The sequence below is a fragment of the Mirounga angustirostris genome, unplaced genomic scaffold, assembly GCF_029215605.1.
Source record: "Mirounga angustirostris isolate CCGP_5_RB_7025 unplaced genomic scaffold, mMirAng1.0.hap1 SCAF_8, whole genome shotgun sequence".
NCBI lineage: Eukaryota > Metazoa > Chordata > Mammalia > Carnivora > Phocidae > Mirounga > Mirounga angustirostris.
Genome location: NW_026991716.1, coordinates 140336889 through 140360519, shown reverse-complemented (window position 1 = coordinate 140360519; position 23631 = coordinate 140336889). Strand labels below are relative to the sequence as shown.

Sequence of the window (23631 nt, the reverse complement as noted above, 5' to 3'; positions counted from 1 at the left end):
AATTGTTGCCCACAATTCCTCAGGATTGGTAGCATCAAAAGTGGCTGGGTGGGGGTACCCTCGAACCTCGTGCTGTGGCCTTTCTATGTCTCTCCCCACCAAACCGACTCAAATAAGTGTACAATCTAAGTAAGAATTCTGTGCTTACTCTGCAAACACAGTTCCAAGAGACTCTCCTTAGCCCCTTCCAACCTGAGAGATTTTGGAGCAGACATTGTTACCCTCGAGTTAAAATTAACTCTCCTTCCCCCAACCCCTCAGATCAAACCCAAAGGGCAGGTCTTAAAAGAGTAGGTTCCAGAGAAAATACTAATCTAGTGCCCCTTCTTCTCAACAAACAACATCAGCAACGAATTTAGAGGAATAGAGTTCTGGGTTAGGAAATAGGATGAGAGTCTGGGACAATTCGCCTAATGAAGATTAAGAAAGGGGGAAATGAGTAGCTTTCAATTATACAAGTAGGTGATGTGGGAGACCTGGGTTGCTATTTTAGCTCTGCTACTAACTAGCTGCACTTTGGACAAATGTCTTCATCGCTCTGAGTTTTCATTTGCCTGTGTATAAAAAGGTAAACACGAGACCTCCGACTTATGATTGCTGTAAAGATTAAAGGAGGTGACTGAGGTAAAGGTAGGCACCCCAAGTGGCCACAGCACCATTAGCCACAGTGACTGTCATGGCAATAATAGTCATAGAGATAATGCCCAGCTATCTTCCACCTTGAGTGAAAATTGAGTAAGAAACTGACACACTGTTATGAGAGGTATAAGTTGAATACATGAAATCATTTCCTGACCTGAGAGTGACAACTGACAAACTTGGAGTCTGCGATTCTCCTGAATGGTCCCTATAATAGAACCCTTTCCATGAGTTAGCCATGGCTTTGCTATGGCTCTACAGGAAGGTAATGTAGATGGGTTGGTATGCAGTAGAATATGTGTCTATGATCCTATGACTAGGCACTGGGAGCTGGAAATGGTATGAGTCAAATTCTCGCTCCTCTGTTCCATGTTCAGACTGGATGGCAACATGCCCTCTAAGCCAGAGGGAAAGGAGATTTCACATAAGAAATCATTTCCAGGTCAACAGCATTTTTTGGGAGGAGCACTGTGGATGGCTGTGCATTCCTGAGTCATGCATTCTCTTACAAAGGGTAGTGAAAGAACTACTTGGTTACTTTGGATTTTTTTTTTTGCCTCGTCATAAATGTTCAGTTAGCAGCTGCTCAAGGGAACGCATGCCAACCTTTCTGCATTTAAGTATCTTTACCATTGGGAGCTCAGAGTAAAGCCTGAAGATCGCGGAGGAACTAGACACCACCACTCTACAATTTTAAACCAGGAACTCACGAAGTGCTGGTCAAGTGTGGGTGGGGACTGCTGCTTTGGGAACTTCCAGACACCCACTAAGGTACTTTTCTGCTTTTTAGTGTAGAAAGAGTGACCTTAAAAGCATTTTGTATAAAAAGGGAAGCAGAGACTTGAATCACTATCCCATGTTCTGGAGGTCTGGAGGCAAAAATCATTTGAAATGTGTGGGGAGATAGAAGAGCAAAGGGATGATTCTTACATAAGTTAGGATGCTCCTACCTTATTGCAGGATTCAAAAGCCTAAAGATAGAGTCTAGAGGAGGAAACCTATGTCATGATGGAGAACAGTCGTATTGGGGGTTCCTAAAAGGGGTTATGGGATCTTTATGGCCCCAGCACGCAGCTCTTCTACCGTGTTGCCCTGGATGAGCTGGGACCATGGCACAAAATGTTTCTGTCCTGAGGACTGTTTTTGGGAATTCCAAATCCTATGTGTTACTTTTGAATTTTTTTTTTTTTTTTTGGTTATGGAATAAATGTTTAAAATTGTAAAGAAATTTAGAGAGAATTTAGCTCAAGCCAATATTTTAATTTTTAAGGTAACTTTTTTTTTTTCTGATTATACTGTTTATTGTAGAAGAGGTGGTAAACAAAGCAAAGGATGAAGAGAACAGTCATGTATCCTCTCCCTACCAAGAAATAGCCATCACTGCCATTATGTGCTTCCTTGTGTGTACTTAATCACACACATTAGTGCACGAGTAAGACTCTATCACATATGTTCTATACCTTGATTTTTATTTTTTTAAAAATATTTTATTTATTTATTTGACAGAAAGAGACACAGCAAGAGAGGGAACACAAGCAGGGGGAGTGGGAGACGGAGAAGCAGGCTTTCCGCCGAGCATGGAGCCCGATGTGGGGCTCGATCCCAGGACCCTGGGACCATGACCTGAGCTGAAGGCAGACGCTTAACGACTGAGCCACCCAGGCACCCCTATACCTTGATTTTTAACTTGATTTTATATTTTGATAATTTTATTATGACCTTAAAATGCTCTCATTCATTTAAATGGCAACATTATATTCCATCATAGTAATAAAACATAATTTATTTGACCATTTTTATATTGGTGGACATTTAACTTATTTCCGTCTCTCCATAACTATTAAACACACATTTAAAATATCTAGGTATTTATGTTTCTTCCTGTCTTTAATTATCTTCTTAGGTTTAGTCCCTAGTATTAAAAAATGATTAGGTCAAGTCTGTGAATATTTTAAAATCGAATTGGCATACCGATGTTTGTGTTAAAGAAAGGAACTGAAGGCAAGAAATCTAGAATGTTCTGGAGATCACACAGTTCTTCAGTGCCAAAAGCATGCCCTGAACCCAGATCTCCCGACTCCCCAGCAAAGCTCTCTCATCTGGGCTTCAGGCTCCAGTAAAAGAGAAGGAAGCAAGAAATTGTGTTAATCAATGCATGCTGTATTCTTTTTCCCAGGAAAAAGTCCTGCTGAAGTGTTTATGTATTCTCAGATTGTGTGTGTGTGTGCGCACGTGTGTGTATGTGTGTGTGCACTAATAAAAATCATTCAATGACTTGGGTCGAAAGGCTTTCTCTGGGGCAAATTCCTATTTACCCTGATGTCTAAGCAAAATATAGTTTCAGGCAATTAAAATAACTGAAGTAGAAAAAAATTCAGTTATCTGTGTTGTATTTTTGGTAACTTCCATTTAGAGAATTGCATGTGAAGTTAAGGCTGGCATATTTAGGTTGAGGGAGTAAAACCTTCTGAGTTGACCAAGGTAGGGTAATTGCAAATTTCCAATGCTGGCTGCAAATTTAAGACATTAAAAAGAGATTTGCAAGTTTTAAGTATATACCAAGAAGGCACAAGACCTTGTTCTAAAATAATAACTGTGGCTTTAATAAAATGTAGAAGCTAAGAGCTTCCTGGGATTATAAGGAAAGATATTTTTATGTTTGGAAGACACTTTTGTAATTTGCATATTTATTGGGGCTCTTGCTGAGGAGAAGACCAAGGACAAACAGGGTCCTAACTCGGTGCAGGTCTATTAACACTGTGTGCCAAGTCCAAGGTCTTCTTATGATTTTGACATAAAAATAATTGCATGGTAGAGTCTGTGGTGGAAAATGCCCCCTCCCCACCACCCATGTGCGGCCAGCGGGGAGAGCTGACTCTTCCAGACTCTCAGGAGAGGTGTCCTCAGGGCACTGCTACCAATCTGGGCCAACTGAGGTCAACTTTCCACAAGGACCTCATAACCCATAGGCTCACGTTACTCCAGGGAAGGACGGTTCTTTTCCAACCTGTTAAGTTTTCCTGTCTCTTCTTCTCACCCTTTCATATACTTCCATTGCCTTTTCACTGCCTAGCTGTTCCAGCTGACCAGTATAGATTTAGAGATCGTGAGAAATTGGGGGGAAAGTTTATTTTATTTCTGGATTAGTAGTGAATCCTTTTGCCACTGAGAAGACCTGTAGTTGTCGTGCTGTTATTGATACATCAATGGGAATGGATAGGATTCTGTGCTTTAGGGCACACAGATTGAGGGAGTCCCACTTCCAATACTATGCGATCGTGGGCAAATGGTATAACTTCTCTGGGCCTCGGTTCCCTCATCTGTAAAGTAGGAACAGCAATACTTGCCTCATTGGGTGGTGAAGATAAAATGTGATAAAGCAGATACATTGTTTAACACACAGCCCGGGATTCAGTAAGCAGCCTGCCAATGCTGTTACTATCGGCACTGTGATTCTCCTCCCTTGGGAGTTCGTTCTTCCCAGGCAATATCACATTATAGTGACCATTTCTTCAAAATACTACTTGTCACTGAATGATTCTTAAAGTAGCCACCAACATGTTCTGTTTTGTTTTTAAAATTATGGTTGGACGTGCATTTTTTTGTCTTTTGAAATATCAAAACCAAATTAAATGAGCTACATTACTAATTGTTGATGCAAAAGTCATAATGTTCATGTTCCACAGAAAAGCAAACCTAACAATTTCTGAGAATTTTGCTATCATCACAGGTGAAGTCCTTTCACTTCTGTAGTTCATTTGATAAAATGACATTTAGGAGCTGTGTTATAAGATAATATGGAGATTTCCAGATTAAGTATAGGCTACAGATGAAAGTGAATAGGAGAATAAGAGGAAGAACAAAAAGATCTAAGTTGTACAAGGTGAGGGAACTGGAATACCCCTATAGAAGAAGAGCTGAGAAGAGGCTTAGCTCTGGTTTTGGAGAGGTGGAAGTGACCGCCACTGGGTGGGATGTTTGTGACAGACAGTAAAGGCACATGCATGGAGGAGACTATGCCTTTTAAGAGGTATGCTTACCTGATGCAAGACTCTTCCCAGCTATCAGGCACAAGAAGAATAATGAGTATAAAAGATTAGTTAACCCTGTGGCAGTGGATTATGTCACAAGAGAGTAAGGCTTCTCCTTGAAAGATGTGTGAGGTTGGTCCCATACCAACTAGAGAGGTCGTTACCAAAAATGGAAGATTACCCCCTAGAGGCACTTGGAGAAAACTGCAGGCACATGACCCTTAATGTAAAGACATTTAATGGAGAGGTGAGGGAACACATCTCCTTCAGAAACGGAGCCATCTGCTGCCACCATCACCTTGTCTTCTCCAGGCTGAAGAATGGTGGTACTTCCTTTCTTTCTCTAAACCAGGTTCCTGAACATCAAATGGGAAGCCATGCACTGTAGTTAATTTTATCCTAAGTTTGCTCAGTGTAATGTATCCTGATCATGACTGTTTTTATTAATTAAAAAAGGTACGACCAGAATTAACTTCTCATTTAAATCCGTATTGCTGCACATTTTTGTTTTTTTTTTTTTTGTGATATTTCGTCCAAAGAAGGTTCAGCAGAGCACCTAGAGAAAAATTAATAACTAATAACAAAATTAGGAACAAGTAGACCTACCCTTCTGGATTTCAAAAGAAAGAGGAAATAACCATGTATACCATTGAATGGTATTAGCTTCAGTTCTGGAAGTGTTTATTCAAATATCAGCATCCTTTGCAATTGGCAAAATCAGTACGTGAACTTTCAAACTTTCAGACTGAAAATTAATCCATATTTTGTGCTAGAATATTATGGCCACAACCTCTAGTACTCCATGAAAGTTAGGAAGGGAAAGCACTTGAAAAAATCTCATTTGAAAATATTCATGTAGGTGACCAGAGAATATAGTTCACAGAAAAAAAAGTGAGAATTTGAAATGGATTCATTTGCTCTTTTGGTAAAGGTGGTCCTCCCTGGACCTGAGGAAAAGCTCAGCTCCATCTAAGAGGTGAATACGTAAGGAATCATAGCTGACCCAAAGGAAAGTCATATTTTCACTAACAAAAAAAAAAAAAAAAAAAAAGACTCAAAGTCTTTTTCGGGTGGGCTTTTTGTTTGTTTGTTTGAATTAGAATAGGGACACAAGCAGAATCCATTCAGTGCTTTGACAGATGTATTTTGGACTGCCTCTAATGATTCCTATAGGATACTTCAACATCTGTGATTTGGACCCTACCCTGCAGTTACATGGAAGAATAAGCCATAGACAGAAGACACTGAAGGTCAATATCAAAGGCAGGGTACAAAAGAATGTTCAAAATAAAGACAATCAGTTGATAAAATTAATATCACAGAAAAAAGTACTGTGTTCATGTGGGAACACGTGGGACCAACACTGGAAAGAGTCACTGCCACAATTATCATGATCATCATAATAATATTATTGGGGGTGAAAACTTTTTGTCTCATCTAATAGTCCACAAATCACCTTTGCACACACTATCATCATCAAAAGTGGCTTAAGGGACACTCTGGAAAACAGTATGGAGGTTCCTCAAAAAGTTGATAATAGAGCTACCCTACGACCCAGCAATTGCATTACCAGGTATTTAGCCCAAAGATACAAAGGTAGTGATCTGAAGGGGCACCTGCTCTCTAGTGTTTACAGCAGCAATGTCCACAATAGCCAAACTATGGAAAGAGCCCAGATGTTCTTTGACAGATGAATGGATAAAGAAGATGTGGTATATTTATACAATGGAATATTATGCAGCCATCAAAAAGTGAAATCTTGCCATTTGCAACAACATGGATAGAACTAGAGGGTATTATGCTAAGTGAAATAAGTCAATCAGAGAAAGACATTTATCATATGATCTCATTGATATGTGGAATTTAAGAAACAAGGCATAGGATTATAGGGGAAGAGAGAAAAAAATGAAACAAGACAAAATCAGAGAGGGAGACAAACCATAAGAGACCCTTAATCTTAGGAAACAAATTGAGGGTTGCTGGAGGGGAGGGGGTGGTGGGGGGTTGGATAACTGGATGATGGACTTTGGGGAAGGTATGTGTTGTAATGAGCACTGGGTGTTATACAAGATTGATGAATCACAGACCTGTACCCCTGAAACAAATAATACATTATATGTTAATTAATTGAATTTAAATTTTTTAAAAAGTGGCTTACAGGAGATAGTGGGGTTGGTTTTAAAGGACATGGGACTTCCAAAACTCCATGGAAATTTCAATCTTTTCAGAGCTTTGGGTAGAATCAAGATAGGTAAATCCAGTCCTTGATTTTATGACAAACTGTATAACTGATAATTTTAGAAAAATTGTAGCTTTTCTAACATGATTAAAATGGACAACTTAATGTTAAATTATTTTCAAGTAAATCCTATCTTCTTAATTTAGCTATGTTTGAAGTTTTAGCCTAAATATCATTGACTTGGGAAGATTATAACTAGAAGGAGCTCAACACAGTTATAAAGTACTTTTCAGGGTGCCTCGCTTAAGCGTCTGCCTTCCACTCAGGTCATGATCTCAGGGTCCTGGGATCGAGTCCTTCACTGAGGCCCTCATCGGGCTCTTTGTTCAGCAGGGAGACTGCTCCTCCCTCCCCTCTGTCCCTGCGCCCCCTACCCCCGCCCCCTGCTTGTGCTCTCTCTTGCTCACTCTCTCAAATAAATAAATAAAATCTTTTATTAAAAAATAAAGTGTTTTTCATTCGTAAAGAAGGTTACATTTTATTATTCACGTATGTTTCCAAACAATGACGTGATGTATGGCATCTGGGAGACAAACTTGGAAGGATCACGCAGACTGCGCTAAGTCGTGTTGCATTTGTGTTGAAGCTGGAACTCTGGTGTTTCCCTGAGTCAATCAAGCAGCCCCGTGATAAATTTATGGGATTTTCACATCTCATAAACAAACTGTGAGAAGGCCTTATTGAGTATAGGAGATAAAATTTTCTACAAGTATTCATAAAATTTAGTCATAATAACGGCAAAGGAAAGCCTTAGGTTTATTTTGTTGGAAAAGCAGAAGTTTTAATGGCTATAACTTTATGCTTCATAAGCTAAGTGAAACAACAGTTTTTTTGATTGTAGAAAGTGTTAGCTCTCCTTCTGCAACAGGGGATTATCAGCTCCAAATAATGTCATTACCCAAGTTGTCACAGTGATCCATATTCTGCTTATAAGAAGCTATAATTTCAATTGTTAGAAAATACTTTTGGAACTTTATTCAGATGAAGAAGCATGGAGATTTTAACACAAATACAATAATATGTTGATGACTCCTCTCTTTCGGACCTCTTGAAATCCAGTAACAGACATTATGGTGGACTAGTTTTGCTAAAAAAAATAGCATATACGAAAGTAAGAATATTGTATCAGATCTGGAATTTTGTCCAACATGGTACTCATTCGGCCAGATACTAGATAGTAATAAGTAGACTATGCTTAATTCAAAATGGAACATTTTACAGTGACGTGCTTGGGAAACGTATCCCCTACCAGCACAGATGGCATAAAAATGCTTAGCGATTCTTTTTTTCAGACTTCATGTCATGCTGTGGGAAGATATGGCTGAAATAAATACATTTTATTTTGTTTTGTGACATTTTTGCATATGATTTAATTATAGAGAGAAGGGCACACAGAGAGCGTCACTATTAAGTGGGATCCATTATACGCTTAAGAGCAAATTCAAATCTTTTGTTGAGCACATTTTTGGGAAATAAATTGTTCACGCCATGTAAATAATATGACATTTGGTTGCAGTCAATTTAGTTTATGTATCTTGCCCAAAGGAACAGGTGATTCAAAGTTTAATTTGCCCCTCGTCTACTTATTCTTAATAACTTGGCACGGTAAGCAGTTCTTGGGATATCAATATACCAATTAACGAAATAATTCTTTCTCTGCTGTTGAAATAAAGAGTTGATTCTCATCTCCATTTTTGTTGTGGTGGTGGTGCAGGGCAAACGGAACAGGCAACATAGTCACAGAGGAAAGCGGGGCGAGAAGCACACTCAGTGGCGCTCCAGCAGATACAGAGGAAATGAGCTCAGACCTGTTTGCGTGCGTCGACCGAGGACAGACACTGCCCAGCACCCCCAGGCCAGCTCGCAGGCGCTCCGGCCCACCGGGGCCAAGGAAGTTGGGCTTCTGTATTACTCATCACAACGCATCTGTCTCATATTAAATTTGCATTTGGAAGGATTAGGGAACTTGCTGGCAGAACCAGTGAAAACTTCAAATAAGAAAAACTGTTTTCTGTTTGAGTCATAAAGTTTTTTCAATACATTCGGCATTTCATGAAGTTTGTAAAAAAAAAAAAATAGCTGATGGGCTTGCTGTCCATGCAACGATGCCTTTCTTTTGCTCATTATCTGCCCCACTGTCATAAATGAGATTCCCTGACCCCTCACCTGGAGCACGACAGAGGTCTCTCAAATGCACTTCTCTTCCCATTCTCCCTGTTCTGTTGCACTCTCTCCCTCCAGGGACCTCTCTGCGGCCTGGTGGGCAAGTCTTGAATTTGGAACTCCCTCTTTGACTCCCCCAGCCTGGGTCAGCTGTCTCTCCTCTGGATGCCCTGGCACTCCCTACTCACCCCATCACAGCATTTATCACGAGGATGGAGGTTTCTGGTGCAGTTGCCCATTTTTCTCCCTGACACGGAAGTCTCCTTGAGGTCAGGGCTGTATCCTCTTCACCGGTGTATTTCGTGTATTTGGTACCTCTAGGTAACGATAAATAAGTTGTGGGTGACTGAATGAATGACGTCACTTGCTGTCAGCTTCTCCTCATCGAATTCGGCCTGAAGTCACACGCCTCAGCTCAGTATTGGGTGGATTCCAGGGAAGCCTCTGTCCTACGGCATCCTCAAGCCGTCACTCCCTCTGCTCCTCAGTCCCATTCCTTGTCCACGCTCTTGGCCAACTACACTGTTGACTGTTTTCTGAATAGGTGCCACATCCCCTCTGCTTTTGTGCTTTTGCTATGCTGTTCCCTCTGCCTAGAATGAATGCATTTAATGTTCATCTGGAGAAATCGTAAGCCCTCTTTAGGGCTAGTCTTCATCAGACCTTTTCAAGGCTCCCATTTGGAATTAATATTGCCATCCTCCCTTGCGTTTTGTTTGTCCCTATGTAGCACTTGTCACACCTGTCAGTCCCTGCGGATAGGGACCAGATCTTTTTACTTAACTCTTATAGAACCTAGCACACATACAAGGCACTTAGGAGATGCTGAATTCATGCTTTAGGCATCAAACTTCTGTGAAGACAACAGCAGCAAATCCTTGTCTAGCACATCACAGTTTCCATCCATCATCCATCTCTCCATCCATCCATCCATCCATCCATCCATCCAACCATCCATCTATTCATCCATCCATCCGTCCATCCCCTGAGCTTACATTATCTTGTCATATCACCACAGCAGCTCCACAAGGATAGGATCAAAATCGAAGGTCAACTCCATGAGCCTCAGAATGGCTCACTGACTTGTCTGAGGCCACTCAGTTAACATCAATACCTGGATTTAAATCTAGGTTTCTGTCTTTAAGCCAGGTGGCCTGCCTAGTTAAGTAAGGTTTTAAAATCAAGTGTGATAAGGGACCCAGCTTGAGTGTAAGTTCTAAAACCAATATACCAGTGGATGAGGGATGGAACACATTTGAATACTGCAATAGTTATTAATCTGACAGTTTTGCAATCCGTTCCCAAGACTCTTGCTATAATGAAAGGTTTCACAAGATCATAAGGTAGCCTTGCTTGCTTTTCTGGTCACCCATGCAAGGGATAAGCACAAAGTTCCTTGCCATCACCACCAGAGCCCATAGAGGACAGATTGGATGTGGAGGGCAGACCGAAAGTCATGCCAGAATCTTTTCCTAACCTGGGAGGAAAATTCCACTGGCTAAAGTGGGTCCTCGGTCCCCAACTGGGGCCCCACTTTAGTAGCTCAGGGTGTGGGTGTGGGCAGGGGCCACATGGATGGCTACCTGGGTAATTCGAAGGATTAGGTGCTTGAGCAGGAGAGGAAGAATGGCAGAGATCAAATAGAAGCTGAAAAGATTGTGTCATGAACACAAGTGACTCAGATATTTGGAGGAATTTGAGGAGGATTAGGTTTATTGCAGAACAAATGGGAAGAGAAACAAACACACACTATTTTGTTTCATATTGTGACCCAGTTTCTACCTCCCAATTACCTTCCCTCATTATGCCCTTCTTCCTTAGATTTTTCAAAATATTTTAGGTCTCTTTCTTGTCAGACATTTTTTTTTTTAATGTGGAACTTTGTAGAATTGCACAATTACTCATGAGAACAGAAAAGCAAGAAATGAAAATCTGAAATAGTGTCTATTTAAGCAATTTCTGCTTATCTGAGATTGTTCTTTGATACATGACAACTTAAAAAATAAACTACATATTATTTACCTCTAAAACACAGTAGCCATAGGTTTAAGATAATCCAGATCTAAAAGTTCTGTTTTGCTTTGAAAATTCATCTTTGCAATTATTTGCTTACCTTCGTATTGTATAATAAAAGTTATTATTCACACCAAAAGGAATTTGGGCTGAGGGTCTAAATCTATTTTGCCATAAACTCTCTTAATAGATTTTAATTTTTAATACGTTACTAAAACCTTTTTAAACTACTCACAGACAATTTCTAAATTTACAAAATTCAATTTACAAAGTTAGATACAAGAATAAAATCATGTAAGAATATGGACAGTAATATGTTTAATACCATTCAAATCCTTAGCATTTAAATAGAGCTCAAGACTGGAGATGATGAAAAAGTAGTTGAATTGACAAAGAGGTGTGGAAACAGTCAAAAATCCCCACGTGGGAGCTGCTAACCATGTTTTAGACTGTGGACACGGGAAGTATCCAATTATTTCAAAAGAAGGAGGTCAGGTCCTGATTTCCTCTAGTCCCTCCCTGCTGGGGTTACTGATGCCCTCCCCTTGCAGGCAGAGCTGTATTTGCTTCCTGGCAAAACTTGGTCAGAACAGAATTACATTAGCAGCCTGAGCTGATAAGATCTGAGTTAGTCTTGCTGTGTGGTCTCTAGTGGGTCTTAAGGCAGCCCCAGTTACCCAGCACTGTGTAGCCCTTTCTGGCCCTGCTGGGTTGGCAGAGTCTCCTAACTGGCTTTCTATCTCTATCATTTTGCTGTTACTTCAGTTTCACAGTATAGACAGGAGACCACCATGCTCTGCTTTGCTGGGGCCTGAATCCTCAACTAGCTCTTCCCAGTTCTGGGAGCCTCTTGTTCTTAGCCTTGGCTGCATATCAGTACCAGCTGGGAAGCTTTAAAAATGCTCAAGCCCAGGGGTGCCTGGGTGGCTCAGTCGGTTAAGTGTCTGCCTTCGGCTCAGGTCATGACCCCAGGGTCCTGGGATCGAGCCCTGCATCGGGCTCCCTGCTCATTGGGTAGTCTGCCTCTCCCCTTCCTCCCCTCCCCCCAGCTCGTGCTCACTATCTCTCTCTCTCTCAAATAAATAAATTCTTTTTTTAAAAAATATTTTATTTATTTATTTAACAGAGACAGAGATAGTGAAAGCAGGAACACAAACAGGGGGAGTGGGAGAAGGAGAAGCAGGCTTCCCGCGGAGCAGGGAGCCCAATGCGGGGCTCGATCCCAGGATGCTGGGATCATGACCTGAGCCGAAGGCAGACGCTTAATGACTGAGCCACCCAGGCACCCTCAAATAAATAAAATCTTTTAAAAAATGCTCAAGCCCAGGCTGAGCCCCAGACCTGAGTCTCTGTGGGACCAGGAAGTTGGAGAAAACCACATAGGCATTTACTCTGGTAATCTGCACAGGCCAATTCAAAGGATATTCTCTTGTTGGATCGGATAGAACAGGAGAGGAAGAAATTGGCTGAAGCTAAATGAAAGCTGAAAAGACTGTGTCATGAACACATGTGACTCAGATTATTTAGAGGCATTTGAGGGGGATTGGGGTTGTTGTGGAAAAATGGGAATAGCGATCCACATCAGGGCTTTTAAAACTTCCCATGTGATTTCAGGGTCTAGCCAAGACTGAGAACAATGGTCCTTCCAGGACCTGACTAAACCAGGAGCCATGTTGATAATGATTACTGGTTTCCAAGACCACTTATAGCTTCTCCCTGGCTGTATCCCACCTAGCAGAATGGTCCTCTTTGCAAATCACCACCTGCTCAGACCTTGCTCTCCTGGTTCCCCTAGATGGAACAGGTCCCAGGAGCTGCCTGGTTACTCTCAGCTCTCCCTTCTGGCAGAGTCCATGCTTTGGAGGCTCCAGCAAGCCCCAGATCCGAGGCTGCTCCAGAGACGTTTATTGCCGATGGAGTTACGCATCTCTCCTCGTGCTTTGCATTTGACCGTTCGGGCCAAGTGCTTTGTGGCTGGTATATATATCTAGTCTGTTCCACTCAAAAGACCTAGATTTACAATTTCATGCAAATCCATTTGAGAAGATATTACTCTTGTGGCTAAACCAAATAATTTTAATAAATGTCTATAGTTTTAATCCTTTTCTAAAACCCAAACAAGCAATCCCTGGATTTTGGGAGGTCCATGCAGTTCTTGATAATTGCTACTGGATGCTGTGTAGTGCAAGCTTAGTCCATGGAACCACAGAACAAACTCACTCCCAACCTGGCTGTTAAAGGACACCCAATGGCAAAACTCAAAATCCAGAAGATGTGGATCTTGACAAACAACCTCTTAGACTTCTAGAAGATAGAAGGGGTCAAGGTCACTCTCTCTCAAAATGGAACATGCAAATCTTATTCTTAAGAATGTGTTTTCCAATGTGTTCAGACAAGTGCACAAAATATATGTATACACACAAAATAGAAGTTATAATTTGCTTTCAGTAGCAAGATCCTAGAAATAACTTTAATGTCCATCAAAAAAGAACTGGTTATATAGATGTGCAGAGCCATGCAAAGGAATCCATTGAGTCTTTGAATAAATGAGTAGATCTAAATGTCCTGATATGGAATGTTCTGCAAGATACCACATTAAATGGGAGGAAAAATGAAAACCAAGAAACAGTGCAACCGCTCCCTGAAAATTTGAAACAGGAGTACTCTAAATAAGACTTTTATCGTGAATCATGCTAATATGGCGTGTCCCGGGCAATAAAAAATTAGCCTTGCTGATGGAGAAGATTCAAACTCAAGGGTAATGATGAATAAAATAGGCTTAGTAAAGTGAGAACCAAATTCTGGAAGACCCAAAACTCCAGACTATGAGATTTAACAAGATGCAAAATGCGACAGGGACCAAGGACGCGTGGTGCTGATGACCCCTCAGGGAGCTACTAGGTGCAGCGCCTTATCTAATGGGGCAGGTGTGACTATGGACTTCCCAGCAGGCCGGCATTCTGGAAATGCCACTTCCTCATTGTGCCCCTGGGCATGTAGGAGCCCTAGGCTTCAGTTGCTTCATCCCCCCACAGAAGCTGCTTGTGAGTAAAGAAGACAGTATCTAGGATGAATCTAAAAGAATGCCCAAGATATTAAATGCTTAATATGATAGCTGTGGAAGGAAGAAAAAAATCCAGGGAGTGTAGTGGGAATTCCTCCAAGAAGAGAGGATTTTGTTCCCCTAAGCATATTAAAGGGGGAAATTAAGCTGAGTACATATATTCTTCTCAGCAAGTTTCAGGTTCAGTAATTCTGAATTGGGGTTGGAAAATTGGAAAGAAAATTGAGTTGTGGGGGCAAAAATAACGGCCTAACTTAATTACAAAAATGCCTCACTTCCCTATCGTGATGTCAATACTGCGCACGCTGCAACTCAAGCTTCCATAAAACAGCTATTTTGTTACAATTTAGGACAAAAGGTATGCCATTTATTAATGCATCAGTATATTTTAGTAAGCACAATACATGAAAAGGAAAAAAGTAATTATTCACCTGCAGGTTAGACCTCCATTATTTTAAGTCTTGGCGACTTGCGAAGCTCTGCATGGAAAGTAATACAAATATATGAGTTAACTCTGTGGTCAATTAAATATCCTGGATATTAAATACATTTGACAAGACATCTTGAGGTAGAGAAAGGATGCTGAATAGGGAACGTTATTATTTAGTCTGGTGGCAGGCTTTGAGGTAGATGGATTTTTGCTCCTCACAGATATATTTTCACTATCGTTTCCTGATTATTAAAATGGCTGTAGACTCTTTATTAAGTTTCCTGGAAGCATTAGCTCTGTTAAAATTAAGAAATCTCATTCAACTATGGTGTCTACAAAATATAAGAAATGACAATAAATCCAACCCTTGGACTTGACAGAAAACAGGTAATACAGAATAATTTCTTTGGTTTGGGTCTCTTAATCCAATAGTGGTTCTTTGATACGGAGCAGAAAGTGTAAAAATAAAAATAATTAAGCTATGGAAGTAGGTAAGCAACACTCTGCAGGAGAAAGCCAGGCTGTATGGGAAAAGGGCTAGTAAGGAGAGAGTAGGGCTGAGTGAAGGTGGTTGATCTTTGGGGAGGAAGGGAGAGGAAGTCACAGTAACGGAAACAGAATGAAGACGGGGACCTCCAGAAGGGAGGGAAACGTGTCTAATTGTGTCATGAAAATCCTAGGACTGTCAGCCCTGGAATTCTAGCAGAATGAGAAAACACTTTGTTGAAGGCCTTCCTTTAGGATACTATTACGGAGGTGACCTGAGAAGGTGTTCAATACTCTTATTTGTAGAAGAATCTAGAAAGGAAAAGTAACTTAATCGAGGTTATGCATGATTTTGCCTAAGTAAAAAAAGTAGTATAGAGAAAGAATTTAGCAGAATGCTATTATATTAAATACTGAATATGATGGCTAAGGAAGGAAGAAAAAAAAGTTAGGGAGTGCAGAGCCAGGATTAAAACCCATATCTTGGGACTCGGTCCAGTACTCTTTCTACTAGACATTTAACACTATTTTTTTTAATATACGGTATAAATGCAAGTATAAGGCTGGACTGACCTTGCCTTTAGAGCACATTGATTTCCTTTGTTTTAGTTAAAAATAACAATGACATTTTAAAAACACTTACCAAATGCCCAACAGATGCATATTTAAATCCCTTAAAATATTATGTCATGTGACCCTCAGAACAACCATATTCAGTGACTAAGGAGCTCAGAGACATTACTAAACTGTCTGAGGTCACTTAGCTGGCAAGTAGATCATCTATGAGTGGACCGGTTCTCTGTTACTTCAAAGTCCATGCTCTTGACATTGAAAGCAGCTTATTTTCAGTGGAACGTTCTGCCTCCAAGCAACATGGTCTACTCAGGAAGCATGTGGATGTAAAGGTAGACTCATAGTAAATATGGCAGCATGATGAACAATCGGATTACTCCACTTTGGTTACAAAATGGGTTTCCAAAACTACTGAAGGCATGTTTCATTTGAGAATGGTACTGAAGTTGGATTCCAGTAGCTCTCAGTACCACACACGTGCTTCGGGGTGGAAAAGTGCCTGGCACATCGGAGTTTACAATATCATTTCCTAATAATACATAATTCAAAATTGCATACTTAAGTCATCTTAAGATTGTGATGTATTATAGAAGCAGTGAAATTCAGGGTTGTATTTTACCATTATCTCTTCTCATTTAAAAAATAATTTAAAACACAAATTTAAAAAGTTGTCATTGCCACGAGTTTAATTCTGCGGAACAGCCTGGCTTCCTGTATCTTTCAATGATACACATGCTACCATCATTTATATTCCCTACTTCTCTTCCCCAGGTTTATTGCTCTTGGATATTTGCATAAAAATGGAATCTTTGATCTTTAAGCGTTCATCAGCTCAAATAGCTCATTCCCCATCCTAAGACACAAGTAATGAGGGGTGAAAGGGGTTTAGTGGTTCACTCCAACCAGGCATGCACAAGCAGGTTCCTAAAACCCTCCTCTTTCCCTCCATCTCACAGTGGCTGCTTTTGCTATAATTCTGCACTCAAGCCAATCTCCATTTCTTCCCAGCTCGAACATGAATTAAGGTGGCCACTCCCTGCAGGTACAGGTCTTAACACAGTGAGCAGCCTCATTTTACTAGAGGCAGAAAGACACCAGCTATGGTCCAGTCAGGGCTCGTGCATTTACCAGAAGAACTGGGTGAGTTTCTCAGTCTCTCAGAGCTGCAGTTGCCTCTCCATGAAATGGAGGGTGTTAAAATGACTACCTCACATGGTCATGGCGGGAAATAAAAGGGATATCATCCATTAGGCTTTGTAGGTGAATCCACAAATGTTTTTTCTCCCATTCCTTTCCAAGAACTATAGGATTCCTGGATCTGAATAGAAATGTCAAAAAGTGCATGAGTTTGCCAATAGTCATTAATTGTCAACTGATGAGTAAATTATACTCCATTTGTTTCTCATCTAATGACAATTTCTATAGTTACTCAACACTCAGGAAGGGTGGCTTGAATAAAACACTAAGGGACCACAACCATGGGGGACAGAACACAAGGGATGATAGCATCCTCAGACGCAGTGCTGACGGTTTGGTTTAATTTACTAGTGGTGTAGTAATGTGAAAAATAAATTTGTTTCCTTTTTTTAATTCTGAGACATAACTATTTATATTCTCAACCCACTGGATAAGTATCCTCATGTTAGGCTGGGAATACACACGAATACCTTCAGCAGGATCTGTGCTATACATTCTTCAGCACATCCACTCACTCCTCAACTGTCATTTATAATGCTCTGTGTGAAGTCCTGGGGATGTGATCATAAGTCAGACCACCTTCTCACCCGCCAGGGGCTTGCCTTCGAGTGGTGGAGGGTGCTCCACAGGTAAACAGGGAAGTGGGAGAGGTCACGAGAGAGAAGCGAGTATAGGTAGGGCAAGTACCCAAATGAGGGAGTGTGCTTTTCTACCTCTAATGGTACATCTGGGAAGGCTTTGAGGATGTTCATGGAAGCTGGCAGGGAAGAACCCTCTGGGTTGTGAGAGCAGCGCTAGCAAAGGCACAGAGGCATACAACATCATGATACAGTTTCTTAGATATCACGTGCTACTTGACATGGGATGGAGGAGAGCACTGTAGGCCCAACTAGGAAGTTAGGATTTTATGTTACGTGCAGTAGTTCGTAATGTAAGAGACGTGTTTTAGAAAGATCATTCCAGTAATCCTAATTCCTGGAACCTGTGAACATGTTACATTACATGGCAAAAGGAATTTTGCAGGTGTGCTTAAATTAAGGACCTTGAGATGGGGAGATTATCCTGGATAAGGTGGGTGTGTCTAATGTAATCAGTGTCAGAATGGTCCTTAAAAGAGGAGCATTCAAGATGCCAAAGGAAGAAAAGTTAATGTTTTCTTTTTTTAAAAGATTTTATTTATTTATTTGAGAGAGAGAGAATGAGAGAGAGCACATGAGAGGGGGGAGGGTCAAAGGGAGAAGCAGACTCCCTGCCGAGCAGGGAGCCCGATGCGGGACTCGATCCAGGGACTCCAGGATCATGACCTGAGCCGAAGGCAGTTGCTTAACCAACTGAGCCACCCAGGCGCCCCAAAGGAAGAAAAGTTAGAAAGATGTGAGGCTGTTGGCTTTATAGATGGAGGAAGGGTCCGTATGCCCAGGAATAGAAACTGGAGCAGGAAAAGAAACATTTTCTCCTAGAGCATCCAGAAAGAAACACGGCTTTGCAAAACCCTTGGTTTTAGCCCAGTAGACTGTGTTGGATCGCTGAACTAGAGCCATAAGACAATAAGCTGGTGCAGTTTTGGACTCCTAACTCTGTCAACTTGTTACAGCAGCCATAGGAAACGAGCCCAGAAGGCTTGGAGGAAAACTGCAGGAGACATAGCCTCAATCTTAACCAAGGTGGTAGCAATGGAAAGGAAGAGATTCGCTGGATACAGGAGGTAGTAAGGAGATAGCAGAGAGGGGTTTGTGACTAACCCGACTAGAGGTGATGCTTTAGGAAAAGAGAAGGAGTCTAAAATGGCTCCCAGATTCATCTGCGAACTGGGTCGATGGAGAAGGCAATGTAGGGGGAAGAGCCGGTTTGGGGGAAGATGAGAGGTTAGCTTTAAACCCGTCGGGTTTGGAATACCCTTGAGACTCTGGGAGAAGACAGGTAGTTTGACACATAGGTCTGTGGTTTAGGGGGAAATGTGGAACTGAAATTCTGGAGTCATGAGCTTGCATGTGATGGCTGAATCCAGAAGAATGGCTGGCAACCCTGAGGGAGAGAGACTGCATGAGCCAAGATCCAAAGACAAAACCAGGGCATCTCACAGATGGATGGGAGGGTTTTGTAAGGCTTAAGGAGCAAAGGCACAGGAGAGTCCTAGAAAAGAAGGGCCCAGCTCAAGAAGGACGTCCTAAAAGAAGTGAAGAGAAAAGAGGGGAGAGGACATTCCAGAGAGAGGGGGTCGAATAAGAAAGACAGAAATAGCAGAAGACGAGCCACAGAATGGCAGAGGGTGTACAAAGAACTAGCAACAGCTTGATTGAGCTAGAAGGTGAAAGGAGAGAATGCGCTTGGACAAAAAGGGGGATTGGAATATAACCTTTGCTTGGACTGGGGACAGGACTGAGCAGAAAATGGCAAAGGATTTTTGAATTGGGCATGGGATTTAGAGTCAGTTGAGTGGATTCAGAGTGATACTGAAAATGAATTTTTAAAGTCACAGATCAGAAATATTTTTAACTTCCTAGTTTCTGTTGCTTAAAATAGCTGGCAGATAAATTTTCCTATTGTATGGCTCTAATTATGCCACAGTACTCAAAAAGTTTCTCTAGATTGCAGAAAGGTCAATATCTGCTTGAATCTGGGCATCATCTTGCAGTCAGGTGATCAGCACCCTTCATCATTCTTAGACACAAAAGATGCGTCCCCATCTCCGGGCCTGGCTCCTTAGCCTGCCCTGCTTTTCCTTCCCCATCTTCCTGTATCCAGATTTGACTTGTTCTTCAAAGCACAATCTGAACGCCATCCCCCCGCCGAGCGCGCTCTCCCGGCCCCGCGAGGTGGAATTGCCCACTGTCTTTATTGGATGCCTCTCTTGTCCTTCTAATGTTTCAGGTCATTATACTAGTCATGCCTCTTCCTCACTAGCCAAATCTATCACTTTCTAGCACAGGGCAGGAGTCAGGGGCAAAGGAAGCGGAAACGTGTTTGGGAAGGGGGATCGGAAAGAGTCTTTTATGCCAATTTGGACTTTCACTGAAGTTCTTAAAGCAGGGAAGTCACATTAAGAAAACAGGTTCTGCACCAGTTGATTTGGGAGCTTCATGTAAAATAGAGGTGAGGGGGTAAAGCAAGGGGTACTAGTTAATTCAATAATCTAGGGGTGTGAGCTTTGGAGGCCAGAGTCAATCATTTTGCATTATCGATAATGATATATATAATCCTATTAATTTCACATTAATTTTTTTAACTTATCCTGGCTGGGGTAGTAATTATGTCTAGTAACTTCCAGTGTTCCAAAGACGGGAACTTTGGGCTTGATTTACTGATGTGATAGTTTTGGTGTGTAGCACACAGGACCATAGGACACGGACCGCGTATGTATGAGACAGGCTGGCTCTACTGTGGCTGCCAGAGAAAACACAGGATGCCCAGTGAACTTTACATTTCAGATAAACAATAAAAAGTGTTTTGCTATAGGTATGTCCTAAATATTGCATGACACATACTTACACTAAAAAAACTCATTTGTTATTCATCTGAGATTCAGATTAGTGGGACATCCCATATTATAATTTGCTAAATCTAGCAAGTCTAGAAGCAATATCCAGACCCAGAGTGAAGTGATTTCCAGCAAACCAGTGTGGCTTTTTAAATTCCTTTTCTCCCGCTATGGTTTATGATCCTTTGGTCTGCCTCCTCCAGAAGTCCACCTCACGTGGTCTCACATGCTACAAATGAGGAAGAGTCCATAACCTTTTAAGATGAACTGTCAGAGTATTTCCCTGAGCTGTCAAAATGGTCTTTCTCATGTTTAACCTAAATATCTAGGTTGCTGACCATTTTTCTCATGTTCCCTGCACAACAAATGAGCACAGAGGACCTACAAGAGCATCTTCTAATGACACTGGGGGTGCTTATCCTGTTTTCTCTCTGACCTTTCTGCTTGGCCAGCAAGCCCGGGCTCATGCAGCTGCCACGTCGCTCAGCCCACCTTCGCCCAGACTGTGTGGGGCTGACTGCTCAGGGCACCACCATCCACGGAGTGCTGACCCCACTGCTGTCCCAGAGCCAGCACTCAACAATTCGCTCCGCCCACTCTCCAGGGATCTCGGGACATCCACAAGGGGAAGAGGAGACGTTAAAATGCTCTGTTCTCGAGCTCGTGCTCAATGCCCACCTTCCCTTAGAGATGCATCACCACGGAGTGCGAAATAACACAGTTCTTCTACCTAGAGGCTGGCATCTTTCAGTTTCTGCCCATGGTTGGTAATCATTTCTTTCCTCCTTCCTAACTTCATCCTCCGGAGTCCGATATTGCAGCTGAAAGATTTCCGTTTTGAGGAAGAATTAATTCCATGCATCTCACGCTCAACAGTTGGCTATTTTCCCAATTGTACTGTTTTCATTTACAAATACCTCCTCATCTCTCCCCTGACACTAGATCTAATTGGTTTTCTTTCTTCTTTTGTATTTAGAGGAGGATTACTGTTTGAGATGGTAGTTTGCATTTGTCTTTATTGGCTTCCATTGTACTTCATTGAGCTATCCACCCAGTTTGCCTGTATGATTTTTTTGAAGATTTTATTTATTTATTTATTTATTTATTTATTTATTTGGAGAGACGTGAGCTGGGGGAGGGGTCGGGGGGGCTGGAGAGAGAGAGTGTATCTCAAGCAGACTCCCTGCTGAGTATGGAGCCCTACAGGGGATTCCATCCCACAATCCTGACATCATGACCTGAGTCGAAATCAAGAGTCCGATGCTTAACTGACCGAGCCACCCAGGTGCCCCAGGGTTTTAGATGCTTCAAACAGTTGCACAACATAGACTCTAGACTGATGTAAAAAATTTCTCTTTTAGAAACTCCAAGAATTTACATGATTATGCTAGAAATAATGATAAAATTATTTCTGTGTTTTAAAATATATTACCTAAAATTGCATGTTGAATACATTGGAAAACAAAACGAGAGTGGTATTTTATTTTTATTTTTTAATTTTTTTTAGATTTTATTTACTTATTTGCCAGAGAGGAAGAGAGGGAGAGAGCGCACACAAGCAGCAGGAGAGGTCGAAGCAGGCTCTCCGCTGAGCAGGGAGCCCAATGAGGAACTCAATCCCAGGACCCTGGGACCATGACCTGAGCCCAAGTAGACGTTTAACCGACTGAGCCACGCAGGCATCCCGAGAGTAGTATTTTAAGAAAAATATATGTAAAGTATAAATCTCCTAATTTAATTGTTTCCAGCATCAGGTGGGTAGGTGAAACAGGCACTCTGAAAATGCAGCGGTGAGAATCCAGGGTTTCTTCTCCCATTTTTCTGGGTGGGGGCACCACTCCATTACCAGATCAGAAATGCAAACACTCAATATCACCTAGGTTGGCCATAAAGAATAAAAATTCCTGACTATACTTTTGTGCTTAGAGGATAAGTTTCAATCTGAAGATAAAAAACAGACATATATCGCATTATTTGCTTCAGAGGTACAGATCTGAGATTCAACAGTCTTGCACAATTCACAGCGCTTACCAGAGCACATACCCTCCCCAGTGTCTATCACCCAGTCACCCCATCCCTCCCACCCCACCCCCCACTCCAACAACACTCAGTTTGTTTCCTGCGATTAAGAATTCCTCATATCAGTGAGATCATATGATACATGTCTTTCTCTTTTTGACTTATTTCACTCAACATAATACCCTCCAGTTCCATCCACGTTGTTGCAAATGGCAAGATCTCATTCCTTTTGATGGCTGCATAATATTCCATTGTATATATATACCACATCTTCTTTATCCAGTCATCTGTCGATGGACATCTTGGCTCTTTCCACAGTTTGGCTATTGTGGACATTGCTGCTATAAACATCGGGGTGCACGTACCCCTTCAGATCCCTACTTTTGTATCTTTGGGGTAAATACCCAGTAGTGCAATTGCTGGATCATATGGTAAAAAGAAGAAGAAGAAGGTAGCGGGAGGGGAAGAATGAAGGGGGGGAATTCGGAGGGGGAGATGAACCATGAGAGACGATGGACTCTGAAAAACAAACTTAGGGTTCTAGAGGGGAGGGGGGTGGGAGGATGGGTTGGCCTGGTGGTGGGTATTGAGGAGGGCACATTCTGCATGGAGCACTGGGTGTTGTGCACAAACAATGAATCATGGAACACTTCATCTAAAACTAATGATGTAATGTATGGGGATTAACATAAGAATAAAAAAAAAAAAAACAGACAACCTTTCCTCAGGATAGAAAGTTTCTACCCAACACTGAAATACAAACAAAAATTATTCTATATGGAAATTTGTCCACACATATTGCAAATTGTTTCCATTTTCCTTTATTGTCCTCTAATGATCTCATCAAGAGTGCGTAATTAGCTCGCTAGACTGCAGAATGCTGGCTGTGCCCTGAAGCAGCCAAGCAGGGTTCTTGACTAGCCCTTGTCCCCTCTGGAGCTCACCACCGTCCCCCGGTATGCAGGGTAGGAAGAGAGCTGTGGGTGTGCTCTCCGCCTCGACCCAACAGTTTGCAGGGTGGGGGAGGGGGCTAGTCTGATCTAAAATATAAAAGAAAGTTTTTTTGCATGCCAGTTAGTTGCCAATGTCAGTTAGTAGTAGCTTTTGATGTCTTCTAACGTCGTGGTAAACTGCTGGGCAGATGGGCTTGGGAGCCAATTTTCCCTGGTCTGCACACAGCCGTTAATAAACTCTCATCCTGAGTAGAGTGTGGGTCCAGCGGTAAGTCAGGGATCGAAATTCCAAAACCAAACCACGGACCCTGTCGTATCCACAGTTATGATCAAGGCCCTTCCTAAA

At 41.7% G+C, this 23631-nt stretch overlaps 1 protein-coding gene and 1 long non-coding RNA gene across 2 annotated transcripts in view; one reads left to right on the top strand and one right to left on the bottom strand.

Moving 5' to 3' along the window:
- Window positions 1-23631, bottom strand: part of PACRG (parkin coregulated) — a 524905-nt gene that overhangs the window by 115614 nt on the left and 385660 nt on the right. The gene's annotated exons all lie outside the window — the stretch shown is intronic.
- On the top strand, window positions 334-11228 carry LOC123836808 (uncharacterized). The gene is made up of 2 exons (XR_010413840.1): window positions 334-1410; window positions 8624-11228. It is a non-coding gene; the product is annotated as an uncharacterized LOC123836808 (long non-coding RNA).